Genomic DNA, 21,874 nt, shown 5'->3' on the forward strand with positions numbered 1-21,874 from the left:
CATTATTGTGTTGCTCCATTTGCCCATGTTTAAACATTGTTCATGGACATAGTTTAAAGATTCATAGTCACATCCTTTTGCATAAACATCTTTCCTTGGGGGTGGGGTGGAGATTTTTTTTCAATTAGTGCCACAGCAAGTGATTAGTGCCACAGCAAGCAATGATTGTTGCACAGTGCTCTAATTGTCATTTCTACTTGGACCAGCTGAATCAAACCCTAGAAAATCATGTGTGATGGAATACATACTGCTAACCCAGTGGTTTTCTATAAAGGAAGCCCATTGTGAGGATTAATTTTCCACTGTACACTTTTGAATAAAGTCTCTCTTCATTCTTTGAGAGATTCCTCTATCCCACAGATATGCATAAGTTAAAGCCCAGCATTACCCAGCTGCAATGTTATGTGAACATATGCAAGCAAAAATGCCCCAGATAATATCCTCATGTGTTTGACTGACTTACATTTACTTCTTGCATCACTCATGCTCCAGCTGTCCCTTCTATCCATTTTATCAAGTGAAGACTTGCCAAGGCATCCATTCCTACTCTTGTGTTTATCAAAGCAGGGAAAAAAATCATCTATGCTTTATTCTTCTTCCATGGGACTCCTCATAAACAAACAAATAAGTAATTTTTGGGGTGCCTGGGTGGTTCAGGTGGGTAAGCATCCAACTCTTGATTTTGGCTCAGGTCAAGATCTCAGGATCATGAGATCAAGCCCCCCATAGGGCTCTGCTCTGGGCATGGAGCCTACTTAAGAGTCTCTTTCTCCCTCTCCCTCTGCCCCTCCCCCACCACTTGTGTTTTCTCCTTCTCTCTAAAAAAAAAAATAAAGAAAAAATAGATAATTTTTTATTGAAATACATTTGACATATAACATAATGTAAGTTTAAGGTGTGCAATGTATTGATTTGATACATTTATATATTGTAATATGATTGCCACTGTAGTGATAGTTAACATCTCTATCACATCACACAATTATCATTTCTTTTTTGTTGTGGAAATAATTAAGGTTTAGTTTCTTAGCAAGTTTGATGATTATTATACAATATCACTGTCTATGTTCACCATATTGTATATTAGATCTTCAGGACTTATTTAATAGATATGTAATATTAAGCAGTTTTTAAGTAAGTGCTCTACAAATACATAGTTTATGATCTCTAACCTCTTGGGGAAAAATAATCTTTTGTTGAGAACAAATGCTTTGACTTAATATAGAGACATTGTACCAAAAAGGATAAAATACCTGGGAATAAACTTAACCAAAGAGGTGAAAGGCCTATACTCTGAAAACTATAAAACACTGATGAAGGAAATTGAAGATGACACAAACAAATGGAAAGACATTCCACGTTCATGTATCAAAAGAACAATTATTGTTAAAATGTCTATACTACCCAAAGCAATCTGCAGATTCAATGTAATCATTAGCAAAATACCAACAGCATTTTTTACAAAACTAGGACAAATAATAACTAAAATTTGTATGGAACCACAGAATACTCTGAATAACCAAAGCAATTCTGAGAAAGAACAAAGCTGGAGGTATCACAATTCCAGATTTCAAGCTATTCTACAAAGCTATAGTGATCAAAACAGAATGGTACTGGCACAAAAACAGAAACATAGGTCAATGGAACAGAATAGAGAGCCCAGAAATAAACCCACACATGTATGGGCAATTAATCTATGACAAAGGAGGCAAGAATATACAATAGGAGAAAAGACAGTATTTTCCATAAATGGTGCTGGGAAAACTGGACAGTTACATGCAAGATGAAATTGGATTACTCTCTAACATCATACACAAAAAATAAACTCCAAAGGGATTAAAGGCCTAAACGTGGGACCTGAAACCATAAAAATCCTAGAAGAAAACATAGGCAATAATTTCTCTGACATCAGCCACAGCAACATTTTTCTAAATGTATCTCCTAAGGCAAGGGAAACAAAAGCAAAAATAAACTATTGGGATTATATCAAGATAGAAAGCTTTTGCACAGTGAAGGAAACTATCAATGGAATAAAAAGACAACCTATGAATAGGAGAGGATATTTACAAATAATACATCCAATACGGGATTAATATCCAAAATATATAAAGAACTCATACAACTAATACCAAAAACCCCCCCAAACAATCTGATTTAAAAATGGGCAGAGGACCTGAATAGACATTTTTTCCAAAGAAGACATATAGATGATCAACAAGTACATGAAAAGGTGCTCAACATCACTAATCATCAGGGAAATGTAAATCAAAACCACAATGAGATATTCTCATGCCTATTAGAATGGCTAAAATCAAGAAGACAAGAGATAAGTGTTGGCAAGGATGTGGAGAAAAGGAACCCTCTTGCACTATTGGTGAGAATGTAAATTGGTACATCCATTGTGGAAAACAGTATGGAAGTTTCTCAAAAAATTCAAAATAGAAATGCCATATGATCCAATAATTCTATTGGGTTTTTATCTAGGGAAAATGAAAACATTGATTCAAAAGATACAAACACCCCTGTGTTTATTACAGCATTATTTACAATACCTAAGATATGGAAGCAACCTAAGTGTCCATCAATAGATGAATGGATAAGGAAAACGTGGTGTATATACACAATGGAATATTACCCAGCCATAAAAAAGGATGACGTTGTGCCATCCGCAACAACGTGGATGGATTTAGAAGATATAATGCTAAGTGAAACAAGTTAGACTGAGAAGACAAATACCCTATGATTCCCCTCATAAATGGAATCTAAAAAATGAATAAATGAACAAAAAGAATCAGGACTATAAATATAGAGAATAAACTGATGGTTGCTAGACAGGAGGGGAGTCAGAGGTTGGGCAAAATGGGTAAAGGGGAAAGGGAGATACAGGTCTCCAGTTACAGCATGAGAATAAAAAACAGCACATAAGAAATACAGTCAATGACACAGTAATAATGATGTAATGGGACAGATGGTAGTTGTACTTATGAACATAGCACAATGTGTAAACCTGTCCAATCACTGAATTGTACACCTGAAACTAACGTAACATTGCATACCAACTATACTCAAATAAAAACATACATAGAGGCGTTGTGATGTAATACAGTAGCAGTCAACATTCAGGGTTCCATAAATAATTTTTCTATATAAGTAATGTGGAATAATATGTCTCCAGTGAAAGGGAAAAGGGAAATCACTTTTCACCTTTTAAAACTAAGCTTAATGTCACATTTACTGTGATTCCAGAAATTGGTAAGAAGTGAGAAATTTCATAAATTGATTTAAAATGTGACTGATTCATTCTCTTTAAATATCAAAATACTGGCTCAAGACGGCTCTACTGACAAAAAGCCAGAGTTAGGCTTTGACTATGCTTGTTTTGCGTAGATTGAATTACTTGTGTCTGTTGATCAGTCCGTGATTTCATGATTTTGCTTTTCTAATTTTGCATGTTGTGACAGGTATCTAATAATACCTGCGTTCAAAGGAGTAAACAGCGAATAACAGGAATTTCTTGCCTCTATGTTATCTACTTTCGTCGTAACTCTAAATATTCTGTCATTTTCGTTTCCTCTCTTCCTTTCAATAAGTTATTTGAGAATCTTTGGTATTTTCCTTACTATTGTACTTGAGAAAACTAAACTATTTAAGAGTTTCTTGTTTCTTTAGCTTCATTTCAGGTAATGTTTTCTTCTTTTTTATGCTTCAGTTTTCCTGAGAGCACAAAATCTGTTCAAGATTTGTGGTTGGTGCAGTTATAATTTCACTTGGATATCCATGGAATCACGCCAGGGTTTTGAGATCCTGCTTTAGTCTCTTGATGGTTGTGCCACTTATGTTCAGGGAGCTTAAATCCATCAGATTCCTCATTGATAAAACAGCAGCTATAATAATGGCCCATATTTATTGAGCCAGGCACCATTCTATGCACGTGATATACAACAACTAATGCAACATTCACAAGAATTCCTTGTGCTGGGCACTATTATGTACTATTCCTGATTTATAGCTAAAGGAAAGATACTATGATCATCCAAATTTTACAAAAAAAGGAAAAGGAAAAGAAAGAAAGAAAGAAAAAAGAAAAGGAAAGGAAAGAAAAGAAAGGGAAAGGAAAGGAAAGAAAAGAAAGGAAGGAAGGTAGGAAGAGAGAGAGGAAGAAAGAAAAGAAATTGAGGCCTAGTTAAGCTGAGGTTAATTTCCATACCCAAGGAACACATCTAGTAAATAGCAGAGCTGGAAGATGAGTGGAACTCTACCACACTGTCCATTATCTGCTAGGTCAATTTGTGAGCATTAAATGGATAATTCTATTAAAAACACCTCACTGTATACTGGAATTAAAAACAGAAACATCTCACAGTGAACTTTACCTATAAATGCTCAATAAGTGGTGATTATTATTGTTTTTATTGAGATAGCAAGACGGTGAGAATGGGAGGGAAGGTGTCATACTCATTGTGGATCTCCCTTATCTGGAACTGTGCTTTGCAATGAATGAAAGAACGCATAACAAATGATCTTAAGACAAGATTAAATCAGACATAATTGATAAAAACCATATATAAAGGTACAAAGTGTTCTAAGTGCATCATAAATGTCCTTACAGTTTGTTTTTATAGGGATAATGCAGTTGAGAAAGTGTTGTAGGAATAGGAGAAATGAGACTATAAAAAAGCCCTTAAATATGCTGTTACAATGATTTTATTCATTTGTTTTATTAATTGTGATTATAGTTACTAGCAAAAAAAAGAAAGAAGAAAGAAAGGCAAAAAAAAAAAAGAAACACATGATAAAACGTCAATTTTGTTATAAATTTGTCACAGCCAAAAGAAAGGAAGACTATTCTGTGATTTATTAGAATTAAAGAGTAATGATAATTCAATCTTTGGGAAATTTTGTGAATGCATAGCTATTTTCAGTTCCTTTTGAATGAATACCAGAAATAATATTAATGTAAAATTTTTGTCTATTCATCTCTTTTTAAGAGGAACATATTTACTCCATTGATGTATATATTTTCACATAAATATTTCTTTTTTTTTTTTTAAAGATTTTATTTAGTTATTTAACAGAGAGAGAGACAGCCAGCAAGAGAGGGAACACAAGCAGGGGGAGTGGGAGAGGAAGAAGCAGGCTCCCAGCAGAGGAGCCCAATGTGGGGCTCGATCCCAGAACGCCGGGATCACGCCCGGAGCCGAAGGCAGACGCTCAACGACTGAGCCACCCAGGTGCCCCCACATAAATATTTCTAAAAACACAATGGTGTTTTGTTATCCTTGACTAATAATACTCAAATGCCTTACTTAATTAAACAATGTATTTTATTTTTAATAGGTCAGGGTAACAATTCAGACTTTATAGATGTATGCGATCTGGTACAAAGATATCACTGAATCATTTAAATTATTTGCGCTTTCCTTGTATCGTGTGTGTTAGTTATCCGTAAATCATTCCTGCTAAAGATAAAAAAGTGAGACTTCAGCTTTAAAATGAGCACAGTCTCCATATTACATTTCTTATAAACCTGCAGTGGTTAAAACTTTTAATTCTTGAACATTAGATATACTATATTAGATGTGGCCAATGCTATTTTTGGCTAAGCAAACAGGCCATCAGTTTGGCAAAACTGTATCCTTTTGGATCATGTACCCTAACCCTAACCCTAACCCTAACTCTAACCCTAACCCAGAGGGAGGGGAGAAGCAGAATCCCTGCTGAGCAGGGAGCCTGCCAAAGGCTAGATCCCAGAACCCCTAGATCATGACCTGTGCCGAAGACAGATGCTTAACCAACTGAGCCATCTATGTGCCCCAAGGTTTAATTCTAAATAAGAAAAATATGTGACTGTATGGTTATGATCACTTATTTTTAAATGATAGGGGCAATGCTATCGAAAGTCAAATTTGTTTAAATAATTTTAATTGCTAAAGACAGATTCTACTTGACAAATTTCTGCTTTAATGGCATCTACAAAGAAAGGACAGCAGACATTCTTCCTATTTGCTTTACTTAATCGTTTCTACAATGGCTAACAATATACAAATGCATGTTTAGCACTCAACTTGATACAGGTGCTATGAATACTCTTAAGTGTTTATTAGATTCAACTCAAACATCAGGAAGAAAATATGAGAATCAATAAAACTTAAGTTTTCATTTTCTTTAAGACAAATAAACTACCAGTATTTTTTTTTGAAGATTTTATTTATTTATTTGACAGAGATAGAGACAGCCAGCGACAGAGGGAACACAAGCAGGGGAAGTGGGAGAGGAAGAAGCCGGCCCACAGTGGAGGAGCCTGACGTGGGGCTTGAACCCATAACGCCAGGATCATGCCCTGAGGCGAAGGCAGACGCTTAACCGCTGTGCCACCCAGGCGCCCCTAACCAGTATTTTTAAATGTCCTCAAACATGAATAAAAAGTTCAAATTCAGTATTTTTTAGCGTTGACAATCTATTTTTAATCTCATTATTTAAATACATATAAATCTTCAGCCAGTTTAAATTCCCACTGCTAAAATAAATAAATAAATAAACTCCCAATGCTTATGGTTCTTAAATGGCAACAGAACTAACACTCATGTACAAAACTACAAAACCAATAAAATATAAATTAGTGATATTAATTTTATGTGATGGATGAGGTTTTGCTGAAAAGAAATGGTTACTTGTTATGTGAATACTGACTATTTAATAGAACAGGCTCTTTCGAGCTTGCTATGTCTGTAATATAACATGTTTTATGATCACTTAATTTTGTCACCATGTTTACAATTTGGGCTATAAAGAAATCTTTGCACAGCATGCTATGATAGCATTTGGTCTTCACTTGGCACAGACTCATTATTTAGGTATTAAGTCGATCTCTGTTCTTTTCTCATTAACTAGTGACAATTAAAGCAGTGCCCTTTGTTAATGGTATACTCAGAAATACAGGCAACAACACAGGCCCTAAAACTGAGTGACAATATTCAGTTATAAGATTATTCTAATCTTCCACAATCTCTTTTTAATTGTGCTGTTTTAACATCAAACTGAACACATGACATTAAGGAAAAAATCCACAGAGCACTCTTAGTCCTTTGAAAAAATTCCCAAGGATCAGTTTGAGAAATAATGATTTACAGAATTTTCCTTTCAGATACTATAGATGTCTTTAAACCCATTTTATTAAAATTTATGAAAACATGTCTGCTAGTCATTAAGGTGTGATGGAGCAGAAAAAGAATGCACACTTTGAAGGAAAAAAAATGTATAAAATGGATTTCCTGGAAAGAATGCTGCTGATTATGGACATTTTACCGCTGATGTAATTTTCTAAATGGCCATAAATTTATAAATACAATATCACAGTAGTTTTAAAAGGAGATGTTAGGTATATAAGAATCATTACAGGCACCATGGTACTTAAGAATTTTAAAGACTGATTAAAGTTCTTATTTATCTTGTTCAATTTTGATTCTTGTTACTGCATTTCTTTAATAAACCAAGAGTAAATTCAAATTTGCTAAATAAAATGAATCTTCAGTACTATCTCTTAGACATTTAGTAAGATATTCAAGTCTTGATTTTCTATTAGGATCATTATAGACTTTGTCTGAGAAAATGAAAAAATAAAACTTGAATCGGTAAATTAGACTTTTAACTGATATTGTTAGTTTCTTGCTAGATGGACACTACCACTCAGAGAAATATTCCAACGGAAAAAATCAACAAAAACAAAACAAAGCATCAGCAATTTCAATATCAATGTTGTTATCAACTATACCTACTAGCAGCAGCTAACATTTATTGAGTTGTTGCCAAATGACAGGCGCCATGCTAATTGCTTTATCTGCATTTTCTCATTTAATCTGCGCAATAACCCTGTGATTAGATACTATTATCCCCATTTAGCAGACAAAGAAATCAAGTAGCTTGCCCAAGGTCACTTGGTCGGTGAATGGCAGAGCTGGAATTTGAATCCAGGCAATTTGACTGTGGAACCTGTTCTTAGGACTCTGAGAAACTTCCCAAAATAGTTTACTGGTTGGACCAGTATGGACAAGCAAACAAATTTTTCTGTCCCATTAATTACCCCTTTCTCAATTTGCATTTCTTATATGGTTAGTAGCTTAAATAAGGCTTCCATGTGTTATTTTTTATGTTGAAATACTTGAAAACATCTTTGCCAATGAAGTATATAAAAAGGCATTTATTTCTCCTATTTGCTAAATTGACAGTAATTGAGAATACTAATTCTTAAAAAAAGAGAACTACATAAATTTGGCAAATCAAAGTTACACAGAGAATCAAATGAGTCAATTGTTCTTTAATAAATCTATTCTAGTATTTTGTTAAAAATTTGCATTTTTAAACATTCACTTTGGACACAATGAAGTATCAGCTGTGTAGTGAATTCTTCTCTTGCTTGAAGTTATGCCTAATTAAAATACTTAACCAGAAGCATTGCAATGTTGGATGCCAAAAGCAAACAGGAATGCATATATTTCATATAGTCTAGAAAAGAATTCTCAAGAAGACCAACCAAACAACTAAATAAGGTGGCATTGAAAGCATTAAATATATCAACAAAGTAATTTTGAATTGTCTCATAGAATTCAGGGATGGAAATAAACAAGAACATCGTGTCTGTTCTGTTGGTGAATAGGTATTTTTAAACAAATGGAATGAAAACAAAACAAAACAAAACAAAAACCCAAAACACTCTATGTTCTTACTTAGGGTTTTTTTTTTGAAGCCTGTGGGAGATGTAGTAACTCTTGAAGGTGATGAGATAGAAAGGAAGGTAAACATGAATGTTATATTAAAAACATTATAGGGGTGCCTGGCTGACTCGATCAGTAGACCATGCAACTCTTGATCTCAGGGTCTTGAGTTCAAGCTCCACTCTGGGCTTAGAGCTTACTTAAAAAATTATATATTTTTTCTTTTTATAAGAGTAAACTGTGATCCTTATAAAAAATTCCAACAATACAGAAACATATTAAAGAGCAAAAGTATCCTATAATTCTATTTAGCTTGTAAACATTCTTACAGATTTTTCTCTGCATATAGTAGCATGAATAGAATATAGCCTACATCTATACTTAGCATGCACATATTTTATTTATGTTATGTGTAAGTTATGTACATATATTTTTCTTTTACAAAAACTATCACATTATATATGCTGCTTTGTAACTGACTTTTTTTTCCATCTTAATAGTATATCTTGGGCATCTTTCTTTTTTTTGGATTTTTATTTTATTTTTTATTTTTATTTTCTTCTCCAAATTTTTATTTAAATTCTAGTTAGTCGACATATAGTGTAATACTGGTTTCAGGAACAGAATTTAGTGTTTCATCACTTACATATAACACCCGGTGCTCTTCATGATAAGTGCCCTCCTTAATACCCATCACCCATTTAACCCATCCCCTCGTCCACCTCCCTCCGTCAAGCCTCAGTTTGTTCTCTATCTTTAAGAGTCACTTATGGTTTGCTTTCCTCTCTTTTTTTTGCCCCTTCCCATATGTTCATCTATTCTGTATCCTAAATTCCACATATGAGTGAAATCATATGGTATTTGTTTTTTTCTCAGCATAATACACTCCAGCTCCATCCATGTCATTGCAAGTGGCAAGATTTTTTTTTTGACGGCTGAGTAATATTCCATTGTGTGCATATGTGTGTGTGTGTGTGTGTGTGTACAACATCTTCTTCATCCATTCATTAGTCGATGGACATTAGGGTTCTTTCCATAGTTTGGCTGTAGTTGATAACGCTGCTATAAACATCTGGGTGCTGTACCCCTTTGAATCTGTATTTTTTTATTGAACATCTTTCAGTGATATTACGTTTCCTCCCAGTGACTGCACGTTACTCCACTGTACTGTAATTTGTTTAATCAATCCTTTACTAATGATATTGAAATTGTTTCTAGTTTTTCATTACTGACAGGTGCAATAAATATACTTGTATATATTCAGTTAAATAGAACTTGGTGACTATCTCTGTTAGGATAGGCCAAATTACGCTTCATTAGCAAGCAAACCTGAAGTCTCACGTGCCTGCTACAACATAAATGTATTTCTTGTTTAGGCACATTGCAGATTTAGGTGATTCTTCAGTTGTCCTGCATGTATTGGCTTAGCATTACAAGATTCTTTGATATTACTACTCGTCTATATCAACAAGCACTTTTATGATCACTGTGACAGGAGAAGAATGAGCTAGAAAGTCAGGCACTAACAATTAAATACTTCTATTGCAAGGTAACTTTTGCTACCATTTTTATTGACCTAAGGAAATAACGAGGTCATGCCTCACTTCATAGGATAGGGGAATGCAGTTGTTCTGTGTGTCTGGGAGTAGAGGAGATCTGAGTTCTGCCAAACAGAAAAATAACTACCACAGTGATTAACTCATTGTTCAACTGTGAACAATAAAGAGTCCAAGTTACCTGAGAATTTTTGAGTTTAAGTAGTAAGCGTAGCAATGTCATTAACTAGATCCTGGGGTTCTTGGAACGCTTAGTTAATTAAGATAGTGTGGAGATTGTGTTGGGAGTTGGATCAGAAATTATACCTACTCCTGGGCTGGAAGAATTGCCCCAGTAACTGCTGTGTGCAGAGGAATTTCATCCTGGAGAACAAAATGTAGTGTTGAAGGAGAAGCTGTAATTTCAGTCACAGATCTGGTAAATAACCGGCAGTAAGAAAAAGGTGAATATGAGTCATATTATCAGTAGGTTGCTGGACACCAGGACTGGGAGGTCCAGAGTTGGTGGTACTCAGTATTCCGAAGTCTTAGAATCGGCCTTGGAGAGTGATATGGTTCTAGGTGCCAAGACAGGATTCAGGATCAGAAATGTAATATCTCTGAGGGGTACCATGACATAACAAGACTGTTCCAATGATTCTCGATACTTATGAGTTCATAGTGTGTTTTATAATGCTGGGAAAGATAAAAAGATGAATATTAGTTAAAAAAATAAGCAATCTTTGGAAAATTGAAAATATTATATAGTTGTTGCCCATATCTCTAGGTGTGCTTTCACACTGAGGACCTGTTTGAAGAGAGTTGTTTCATTAAACAGCTTAATGTCTTCTCTTATATTAAATTTCTAAAGAAGTGTGTGGCTCTTCTCTTTACAACACTTCAGTTGTAACCCCATCTCTCATACCCTTTACGGACAAGTGCCGTATTGATATTTAATTAGTTATCTCTATTTCTTTATCTTCAACTCACTTTTTGGGGGGTTTAATGTAAAGAAAAGATTTAAAAAACATTTATTGGTTTAGAAATGTAAGGCCTTGATTATTTACTTACTTATCCTTTAAAATTAATTGAACAGCTTTGTTGACACATAATTCACACAGCATAAAATGCATGCTTTTAAAGTGTAACATTCAATGGTTTTTAGTATATTCATGGTGGTGTGAAACTGTCATAAAAATCAATTTTAGAATACAGTGGTCCCCCCTTGTCCATGAGGGATACATTCCAAGACCTCTAGTGGGTGCCTGAGACTGCAGATAGTACTGAACACTATCTATATTACGTCATTCCCTATAATACATACCCATGATAAAGTTTAATTTATAAATTAGGCACAAGAAGAGATTGACAAAAATAACTAGTAATAAAATAGAACAATTATAATAATGTACTGTAATAAAAGTTATCTGAATGTGACCTTCTCTCCAATATCTTACTGTACTGTAGTCATCTTTGTTTGTGTGATGATGTGAGATGATGAACTGCTTACATAATGAGATGAAGTGAGGAGAATGATATGGGCATTATCACGTAGTGCTGAACTATTATCGACCTTCTGAAGATACGTCAGAAGAAGGATCACCTGCATCCTGACCGTGGTTCACCACCTGAAACCAGGAAAAGCAAAATGGTGGGTGGGGGATGGTGGTGGGGCTCTACAGTACTTGAACAGAAACTATTCCTGTGAAAATTTGACTATGACAGTGGCTAGCGGTTCAAATCTCAGGAATCAAATCAAATCTCTTCCCTGATTTGAGTTGGCTTTGATTTCCAGGTGCCCTATGTTAGTGGAAGAGGAGTGAGAGTTTCCTGGAACCTACATTTATTGATTACCTATTGTTTGTTATGCTAGATTCTTCATATTTTTCATCTTATTTCTCACAGCAAGTCTGTGAGCTGGAGAGCGTTACAGTAATTTTGAGGAGAAGGTGGAAAAATAAGACCCTGGAAGGTGATTCAGTTGTTTGACATGCCATACTTAGTAAATGATGGGGCTGAGAGTCAAGCCTGGGTCTGTCTGACCCCAGAATTATGCAGTCAACACAACAGCTGATGTGTTTAGCTGTTCTGGTTCTAGCACATTCTATTCAGTTTGAAGCATATGTCAGCCAGTGGTAGACAAACCATGACTCTGTTTGGTCACATGTATTCTATGGTCACATGCCTATAGAATAAGCAAGGTATCTCTCACATTCACCTATGCCTATTTTTCAAAATATAAGGCTGATTTTATGATTAATAAGTCATAAACCTACTTACATCTTTAATAAAATTAGTTTCCTTTTGTCTTTATCTAGTAACAGGTTGAGACAATAGACCCACAGGTTGAAAGTATTGTGCAATGGTTAAGACCCCAGGTTCTGGAGGGAGAACATTTTGCATTTGAATCCTGGCTTTGCTATTTACTTTCTAGCTAGGAGACATTGGGCGAGTTACTTCACTTCTCCAGGGCTCAGCGTCTTTCCCTACAGAAGGAAGACACTGTTGAATTCACAAGCTTGCTATGAGGGTTAAATAAATTGATCCATGCAAGTTACTTAGATAGCACTTGGCTCAGACTCAACATTTAAGTTTTAGTTATTATTATAACTTCTCTCCTGCAGAGAATTTAAGAAACATTCTGATTTTAAGAGGGAAAATACTTGAAATAGGTAAGACCTTCTGCATTCAAATCCAGTTCCATCCCTTAGGTCCTATGACTTTGAAAAGTTATTTCAAGTTTTTTGTATCAGTTTTGCATAAGATGCTTTTAATAATTAAAATGAAATTATAGAGACAAAACACCAAATGCAGCGTGTGAGAAGTCCTAAGTGCTCAAACCATGATAGAGATGAGAAATATGATAATTATGATTTAATCATTAAGCATAATTTTAAAATTTACTTGGATTAAGTCACTTTTCAAAAATAATCATTTAAGGAAATGTGTAACAAGAACGAAAATAGCAAAATCACAATTTTCCAGCAAGTTTTATGTGCCTGTCTCTGTGTTAGACAATATTATGCAGTAAAAAATGATGAGGTCTCTGACTATAAAGGAACTTGCCATCTAATTTGAGATATGAGTCACCCACAAATGGGATAATGTCTGTAATGCTCTCAGTACCCTGTCTGTCACACAGTAGGACCTTAATCACTAAAAGCAGATGTTTTATTATTATTAATATTATTATTTTATTAATTATCAAAAAGTACATAGCAAAGAGCTAAACAGTATAATAGCAACAATTAGCGTCTAAGGCCATGTATAATAAGGGACTAGTTAGTATAGCTATGTTAAAATGAAAGCAATAAGTTTAAGCTATAGTGAATTCTTGTTGTTTGAAAGTTATGATCTATAAAGTTGCTGAGAACACTGAATTAGGGAATACTGAAGCTAACTGCTTTAGTAAGTAAGCTCTGCTTCTAGGGGAAATACAGCGTTAGGTTACCGTAAATCTGCAGTTACAACATTTTCATCACTGATCAATACATAATCTTGTTCTATGTATGTCTCTATTTAAAGACACTTACTTAATGTACATTGTTGATTCATCAACACTGACCTCACAGCCAATAGCACTATAACTCACATCTAAAGGAAGATCATCGAACACACACATTCTCTCTGTAAGACATCACGGCTTACTTATGCATAGGAGTACTCAACGGCGCTCCAGCACTGTGCTTGGGGGCCATTTTAAATAGCCAAATCACCCACAGAAAGCACCAATATGTAAAAGACACAGCATTAAATAGAAGACCAAAAGGCCACTTGTCTATAATATGACAGCTGAAAGAAGAAGGCAGAGCATTGCTTGGTTTGACTTTGCCTGGGAAGATGCTGCTCTCCACATGTTTGAGTGACTGGAGAAGGACCACAGCTATTGATTTTGGGGGTTACAAATACACTGTAGTCAGTAGGTGAATTTGCAAATACTTAATAATGTATATTGTAAACCTGGAGGACTGACTTCATGGAAGAGGAGAGTTTCGAGGTAGCCCTTGCAGGATGAGTAAAGAAGGGTGGGAGAGATAGATGGGTAGATGCAGCAGGCCCTTATGGGGTCCAGTCTCCCATGTGTTCTTACGTTCCTCCTGCAAATTGTTTGCTTACTCTGGGATACCATGCTGTCTCCCAAGCCGAATCTTTGAACTTTACTGTTTATTAAAGAAGCAGTTTCATAATCAAGCACAGGGAGGCATCTCACTTACAGAATAAAGTATTGTTAGGTGTCTTTCCATAACTAAGGTAAACTTCTTTTGTCTGTGAATGAAAATGGGCTGGAGGTTTTTACTTAGGAATAGATATCAATTAAAAACCTTGGGTTCAACCTGCAATTAAATCTGCAAATCATGACAGATTATTCTCATTTTTTTGTCATACACTTTCATTATGCCGAACAGAGATAGAAAATTGGGGCACAACGAAGGAGAGCCTTGCAAATCCTATAATGTTTTCCAATCCCCAAATTAGCTTATGTTGTTTTTGATTGTCGTTAAGTGGAAAAAAATGATTTTCCCTTAATCCAAAATTCAAACATTGCTTCTCGAAGTGATAAAAATAGCATGTAGGTATTAGTCAAAGATTTTCTTTTTCAAGATTTGGCTGAAAACCAAACTAAAACTTCCATGTGCTCCAATAAACCCAGTGTTTCTCATAGGTTGCTATTTCTAATCCTTGTTTCCATGGAAATGGACTTTTTACATCAGCAAAATGGGGATGAGGTACTGAGTGATTTATACCTGCTGTTTGATATTTTAAGTGATTCACCACTGCTCTTTTTCTTTACTGCAGAAAGTGTATAAGGATATTTTTCTTGTAGGGCTCTCAGACCCTCAGAAAAGGAGCTCTAGAAATAAAATCCTTAAGGGATTAAGCCCCAGCCAGGGCATCCCTTATAAGCCATGGAGGACAGAGGCCACAGTGGTTATAAGAGAGTAAACCTAGAAGTCATGGTAGTTCACTGCTCTACTCAAAATGGTTTAATGGAAATGGGAGGTTTACGAGGCATTTACAATATATCCTTTGAAGCATTTCAATATATCCTTTCTATCCTAAGGGCTAGAAAACTTTTAAAAATCATTATTAAAACCAATAGCTCAAGATTGACCTTTATTTTTTTTTTTCCCTTTACAGGATATTTTACCCTTTGATAAATCTAAGAATCCCTGGAGGTTCACTTAGTCAGAGAATCTGTGATTTGGTTCTAATCACCTTCCAGAAAGGAAATTGGTAGTTCTGATGGGTCCACTTGTGGACCTGTGCTTTGTGGCCATTGTTGTTGCTTCTACATTAATGGGAATATTCTTTAGTCAAAAGTCAGTTCTGAAAGGTTCAATTATACACATGACTGCTGCCAACTTCCTTTTTTCTCCTGAGCTGAATTCCCCTATTCCCCCACAGCCTGGAAAATAGGGATTCCCTTCCACCTATAATTGAGTGATTGACACTCTCAAAGATTGTCTAGAAACTTAGGAATTTTAGATGTTCTGTTGGTAGCAAGTACTGTTATTTTAAAGATAGAGTTTATACTAACCTTAGTAGTAGTGAAGGTCCGTGCAGACGGATGCAGTTGATTTCAACTTTTAAAAACATCCTGTTTTTCAAACTGCTAGAAAATAATTTGACTGAATTCATTACGTTAACCTGTGTTTAGGTGTAATGGAAAACCAGTAACAAGCTCATTATTTTGCAGCAGTTAACCTCTTTTCCCTTTCCTTCAAGTTGGCGTTGGGGGTATGAGCTAATCTTACAACTCTAGAATGTTTATAAAAAGAAAGAATGATTCAGTTTGGCTGCAGTCATTGTGCTGAGATGAATAAATCCTTTCCTACTTTTGTTTTTCCAGTTCCTCTACTTTCACTTTTTCCCTCTGTGGCTGCTTCCCATTTCAAATGGAGAAAATCATAGTACATTAAAAGACAGTTCTTTTCAGTTACCGAGGCAAATGTTTTTAAACTCCCCTCTCCAGCATGGAAGCTCCATGATCTTCAAGAATTATTCGATTTTCTTTACATTTATATTCCCACAGTAAGCACTAGGTTCATAGTTGGTGTTGCCCAAGCATTAAGTAAGAGCTTGAAGAAAATATTATAATTCCTGTGTGCTTATGAATAAACACCCAATGAACAGTAAAATGGAAAGCCCCAATTTTAAAAAGCGAGTGTCTCTTGCAATGATTCAAATGTTTGCTTTAAAAGCACTTAAGAAGTTCCTGCAGAATCTCTTGCTCTTTCTTTGTAACAAATCCTGCTTGCTCCTCCTACGTGAAAGGTTGATGTTACCACAAGAGTTCAAATAAAATGGTGTGGTACAAGTCCACACAGGCCAAATGCCTCTAAATTCTTCCTGTGGTGGTAAGTGGGTGGAATACATATCCAGTTTTCTTAACACAAAGAGTTCTAAGTACTTTGAATATTTCAGTGTAAGAGTCAAAGTAGTCACATACCTCCTCATTCTGGAACATTTTCGTTCTGGTCACCCCTCCCCAGCAATACCCTCCCGTCTGATGTTAAGCGCTTGGATGCTCACCAAAAATACAAGGCTAAGTGGAGACTCTTTTCACCCCTCCTTTACAGTCTACAATCTCTTACAACTGCATTGTAATCCAATTAACGTAAAATATGGAAAATATTTACGTTACAGCCTTGCTATAACACGTTCCTCAGGAGGCCATGTGGAGAGAGTAGAAGGGGGTGCCTGGTCCTGTGTCTATGTTACGTCACCTAATCATTATATGTGTGAAAGCAGTTCTTTTTTTTTTTTAATCCTTATTTAATAGATGAAGAAACTGAGTCTCAAACTGGTAAAGCAGCTTTTTCCAAGGGCACAGAACTAGTTACAAGGGAAACCTGGGGTTGGAATCCGTGCTTATCTGAGTCCCACACCATATATGTAAAGAAGGGGAAATGGTATGGGGTTGATGTCCTCAGTGCAATTAAACAGAAAATTGTTTGAGAAGGGCTCCAAAATTAATCTGCTCCATTTAAGATTTTTTATTCTGGAGAAAGGTTATTTGGTCTTCAAGGATCAACTGAAATTAAGTAATGTTCTTAACTCTGCTAACACAACCTTATGTTCTCTTATGTAACAATGTATCCAGCCAGACTTCAATTAGTTCCAGACACATGAATTTACTTGTAGGTTGCAAACTGGCCCGGGGTACAAGAGGGCAAGGAGATACCAAAGAAAGTGACAGACAGCTCTGGGTCGGTGCGTGGCAGTTTTAATAAGCAAGGGAATTTACACACGAGGCTTGTCTCTTACATTCACAAGACAAGCAGATCTCTGCGCCTGCTGGCCAGAATCTTCAGTTTACAGAGGTTTTAACTGGATTCAGTCACTGTACAGTTCAGATGGTCTCCACAACACGTTCCCTCTCAGGACTGTGTCCTTGAATATGGCTCCGGCTGTGGGGATGGTGGCTGAATGCACGTTCTAAGGACAGGGTTGGAGGTGAGGAGCCTCCTATCTTCTGCGTCCAGCTCAGGGGTCAGCTGGCGGTCACATCCTCTCAATGACCTCCTCTGACATGACTGATGGATAAATCCACTCAGATGCCTCGTGGGCACCTCAGACTCAATACAGGTAGGTCATTAAATATGAAAATTGTGGTTGAGGGACTCTGCCATGAACTAGCTGTGTGACTGAGCAGCTCCTCATTGGTAAGCTGGAATCGTATAGAACCTATCTGACAGACTTGCTGTGAGGCTTTGGGGAAAAGAAAAATATGTATATACATATATATAGTGCCAGGTACAGAAGTATTGCTATGTAATTGCTTGCTCATCACCCAGATAGCCTTATGACTTTTTCCCCAAGGCTAGAGTCTTCATATGTTCCTTGGGTGACCTGCCCTGGCATGCAGTTGCCCAGGGGTCCAAACCAGAGGACTGGGCATCAGCTGATTCTTTACCCTCCTTCACCCCCATGATATCAGTCACCTAGTCTTGTTGATTTGAGCTTTAAAGCTTTCATTAATCAACCTACTTCTCTTCATCTCCACTGTCTCTTCTCTAGTTGGAGATACAATCTCTTTTACCTTGACTACTTGAATAACTTTCTTGAAAGTCTCTCTCTGTTCATTCTCTCTACTCCTAATTGCATCCATTTTCCTCACTGCAGTTGGGGTCGTTTGAAAAATGCAAGTCTGACTGTGTGACTCCTCAAATTCAATCTTGTTATGGCTTGCTACTGTTCTTGACGTGAGTGCGACAATTATAATTTTAATAAGGTCCTATTGACTGACGGCCTCATCAGAGCCATCTCTCACCACGGTCTTTGCTCTCTGAACTCCAACCACAAGGGCCTTGTTTGTTTTCTTGTAGGCTTCACACCCTTTCTGGCTGTAGAGTCTTCTTGATGTTCCTCATGTCAGAATGTTCTCTTTTCTCTTCCCATAGTTAATTTCTATTAATTCTTCAAAACTCAGCTCAAATGGTAATACCTTCAACTAAGACTGAATCACATGCACCTGTTATATGTTCACACCACTCTGTATTTCTCTTTAATAGCATTTATTTCAAATGTAATGAAATAATGAATTAGCTATTTTTACCTGTTATTCAGCAGCATGCCTTGCATCTATTTGGCATTCAACAAATAGTTATTAAATGACTTTCTCTATTTAAAACTCAGTAATAGTGGCATAAAATGGAAGTACTATTAGTATGTTTCAAAAGCCCACACATTTGAAAACTATCATACAACTCTTTGCAAAAAGAATGGGCTTATTGGGGTGCCTGGGTGGCTCAGTCAGTTAAGCATCCAACCTTGATCTCAGCTCAGGTCTTGATCTCAGAGTTGTGAGTTAAAGCCTCTATAATTACGAAACTGGTTTCAAGATAATATTGTATTCTAGGCACCTGATAAATGATTACTTTGCCTTGCTTCTGAAGATTCATTGGCATTATTTCAAGTATGATTAACTTTTCCTGGCCTGAGGTTTTGAATTCGAATTTAGTTCATATATAAAATAACTCGGTACTAGCTCTATTGATTTATTCTAATCGCCTGTGGAAGTTGGACTACAAAGGGAAGGATTTCCAGTGTTCATACCCATTTTAACCTGAAAACTATTAAATAAACACTATTAGGTGTGAAGCACCCTGTTCCATGCTGTGAAGGATATGGAGCTGTATGAGACGAAGAACCTATTCTGAAAGCAGTTTACAAACTAGTAAAGGAGATGAGAAAAGCACTTCAATATCCAAATTCAGTAGATCTGTGGTAGGGCCGAGATTTTGACTTTTAGAAATGTCCCTATGTGACTTGCATTATTACCCCTGATGGTGTGGGGATCAGTGTTGTGTGGCTGACATTAATAATATTCTGAATCCTACATATAACATCATCTGATGGTGGGTAGGGTGCCATAAGATATGATTATTTTACAAGTGAAATAGTTCCTATGTTGAGTGTGCATGCAATAAATACTTGTTGAATATTTACAATTCCATCCCTTTGTTATTGTGGTCAATAACCTCTAAATGGGGCAAAGACAGATATACCATGTGGAAGCTCAAGGTCAACCCCCACCCACCAAGAAATGTCCCAACCCTACAGCTTTTGCCCCACCCAGACTCTGTTAGGGGGTGTTTAGAAAAGCCATTAGCCTCAAGCTTTTCCATTTCTCAATACTTGCAGCTCATTATCAACTGGGAGCTCCAACAAGATGATATACTGGGGCCCCAGCCGAGACAAATTAAATTAGAGATGCCAAGGGGGGCATATTCTGTGTTATCTGTGGAACAGAACACCAACGTAACTTGGGAAAGACCCAACTCAGTTGGCTAGTTAGGGCCAAGGAGACTTTAATAATAAAATGGTCACAGTGTCTTCGTTCTTCATTGTCTTCCTTATTCCTTCAAGAAGGCAGGCCTTGGATCAGGGTGGTGAAAGCAAGGTTGCCGGTGAGGTTGGGGGGAGGGACTGCCTGGTCAAGCATGTCTTACATACAAGGCATTATTTTAGGTACCTATAGATTATGTCACAAAAAGTTTTAGTAATGATTGTGCATCATCAGTCTTTTAAAAAATCTGCTAACTTCATGCATTTTTAAATTAGGAAACCCAAAATATTAGAAAATAAAAACTAAAATTAAGAAAATACATTGAGAAAAAATTTGTGACTAGATTAGTAATATCCTGCCTTTCAGTAAAATTTATTTAGAGCTATTTTAAGAAGATATGCAGTAGAAGTAACTGTGGGCTTTAAACATCTGTGGAGAGGAAGTCACAACAAAATAAATTTAATTATTGCTCAGTCATAAAATACTAGAGGCAAAGACATCCTAGGGGTCATCCTTCATTTTAGAGAAGTTAGGTTACTTGTCAAAGGTCACATAGCTGGCTATTTTGGGAAGTTTTCTCACATGCCAGCTAAGTTTCTAAAAGAAACAGAACTACTGATATTAATCCAGAAAGTGTTATGTCAAGATGTCATGGAGATTTTATGTTTGCACTATATATTATCATTGTTCTTAGTATCCAAATTGTTCTAAGACTTTCTATCTGGAAAGTAAAAATACTAGTTTTTAACCCAATCTATATAAAAGTTTGAATATATATCAGGAATTACAAGTGTCGTGAACCCTGATGTTAACACAAAAAGTGAAAATTGATAACATTTTTGTTCCTATTTCCCAAATCTTGTCTCCCCCTCCCGTACACCCCTTTTCCTACCCAGACTTTAAGATTCTGGATAAGAAAAGGTAAATTGATATCGGTTGTTTCAATAACTTTTGCTGAAGGTGAATTATGGAAAAGCTTACAAAGCACTGGAACTTGGCTCTCAATATATGGGGGTGCACGCAATGGAAATCATGAACAGCTTGATTCTGAAAGGTACTGGGAAAAATAACATCAACCATGTGCATTGTGATAAAAACGTTTCCATCAAAACATGAGCAGACTGTTTTGAGGGTATGTTCAGAGTTAATTGTAGGGGCAAATATCTTATCATATCATTAGAAATAAAAGGGAATTATTCCAAGATCAACAAGGATGAATGGATGAAATCACAACTACTGGGGTGTATGGATGAAAACACTTGCTGGCTCCATGGAACCTCGTCAGCTGTTATAATCAGATGCCATCAGTCAGTGTCTGTGTGTGGCAAAATTTATGCGTGAGACAATGAAGGAAGATTCTTCAGCTCTTGGCAGCTTCTTCTTCTCATGAAATCATCACTTCTTCCTGTCTTCTTTTAGGACACAATGGCCTTTACATTACCAGGAACCACCTCTTGTTGACGCCGTTGCCTGATCCATGATCATGGTCAGTGACTATGACCTTCACGGACTGTGATAGTCTGATTTAGGTTTATGTCCCAGTGGATGAGCAGTCACCCTTGTGTTTGCTTTATTTTCCCAAAGACTGAATATCCACCTTCTTTATTTTGCTTTCCTTTATCTTTCCTCTTCTCTTCTCTATATATTTTTATTAATTCCTTCTCCATATATTTCCTAAGCTGATACACACTTAGATTTCCAGGCAACTAGAACATAGTCTATAGGACATGATGATTTTTGCAGCCATCTTGTGAAAAATACACATGCACAAGCATACCCACAGACAAACACACAAGTATACACAAAGACACACAGACATACACGCAATCCTATAC

The sequence above is a fragment of the Ailuropoda melanoleuca genome, chromosome 15 (genome assembly GCF_002007445.2).
Source record: "Ailuropoda melanoleuca isolate Jingjing chromosome 15, ASM200744v2, whole genome shotgun sequence".
Lineage (NCBI taxonomy): Eukaryota > Metazoa > Chordata > Mammalia > Carnivora > Ursidae > Ailuropoda > Ailuropoda melanoleuca.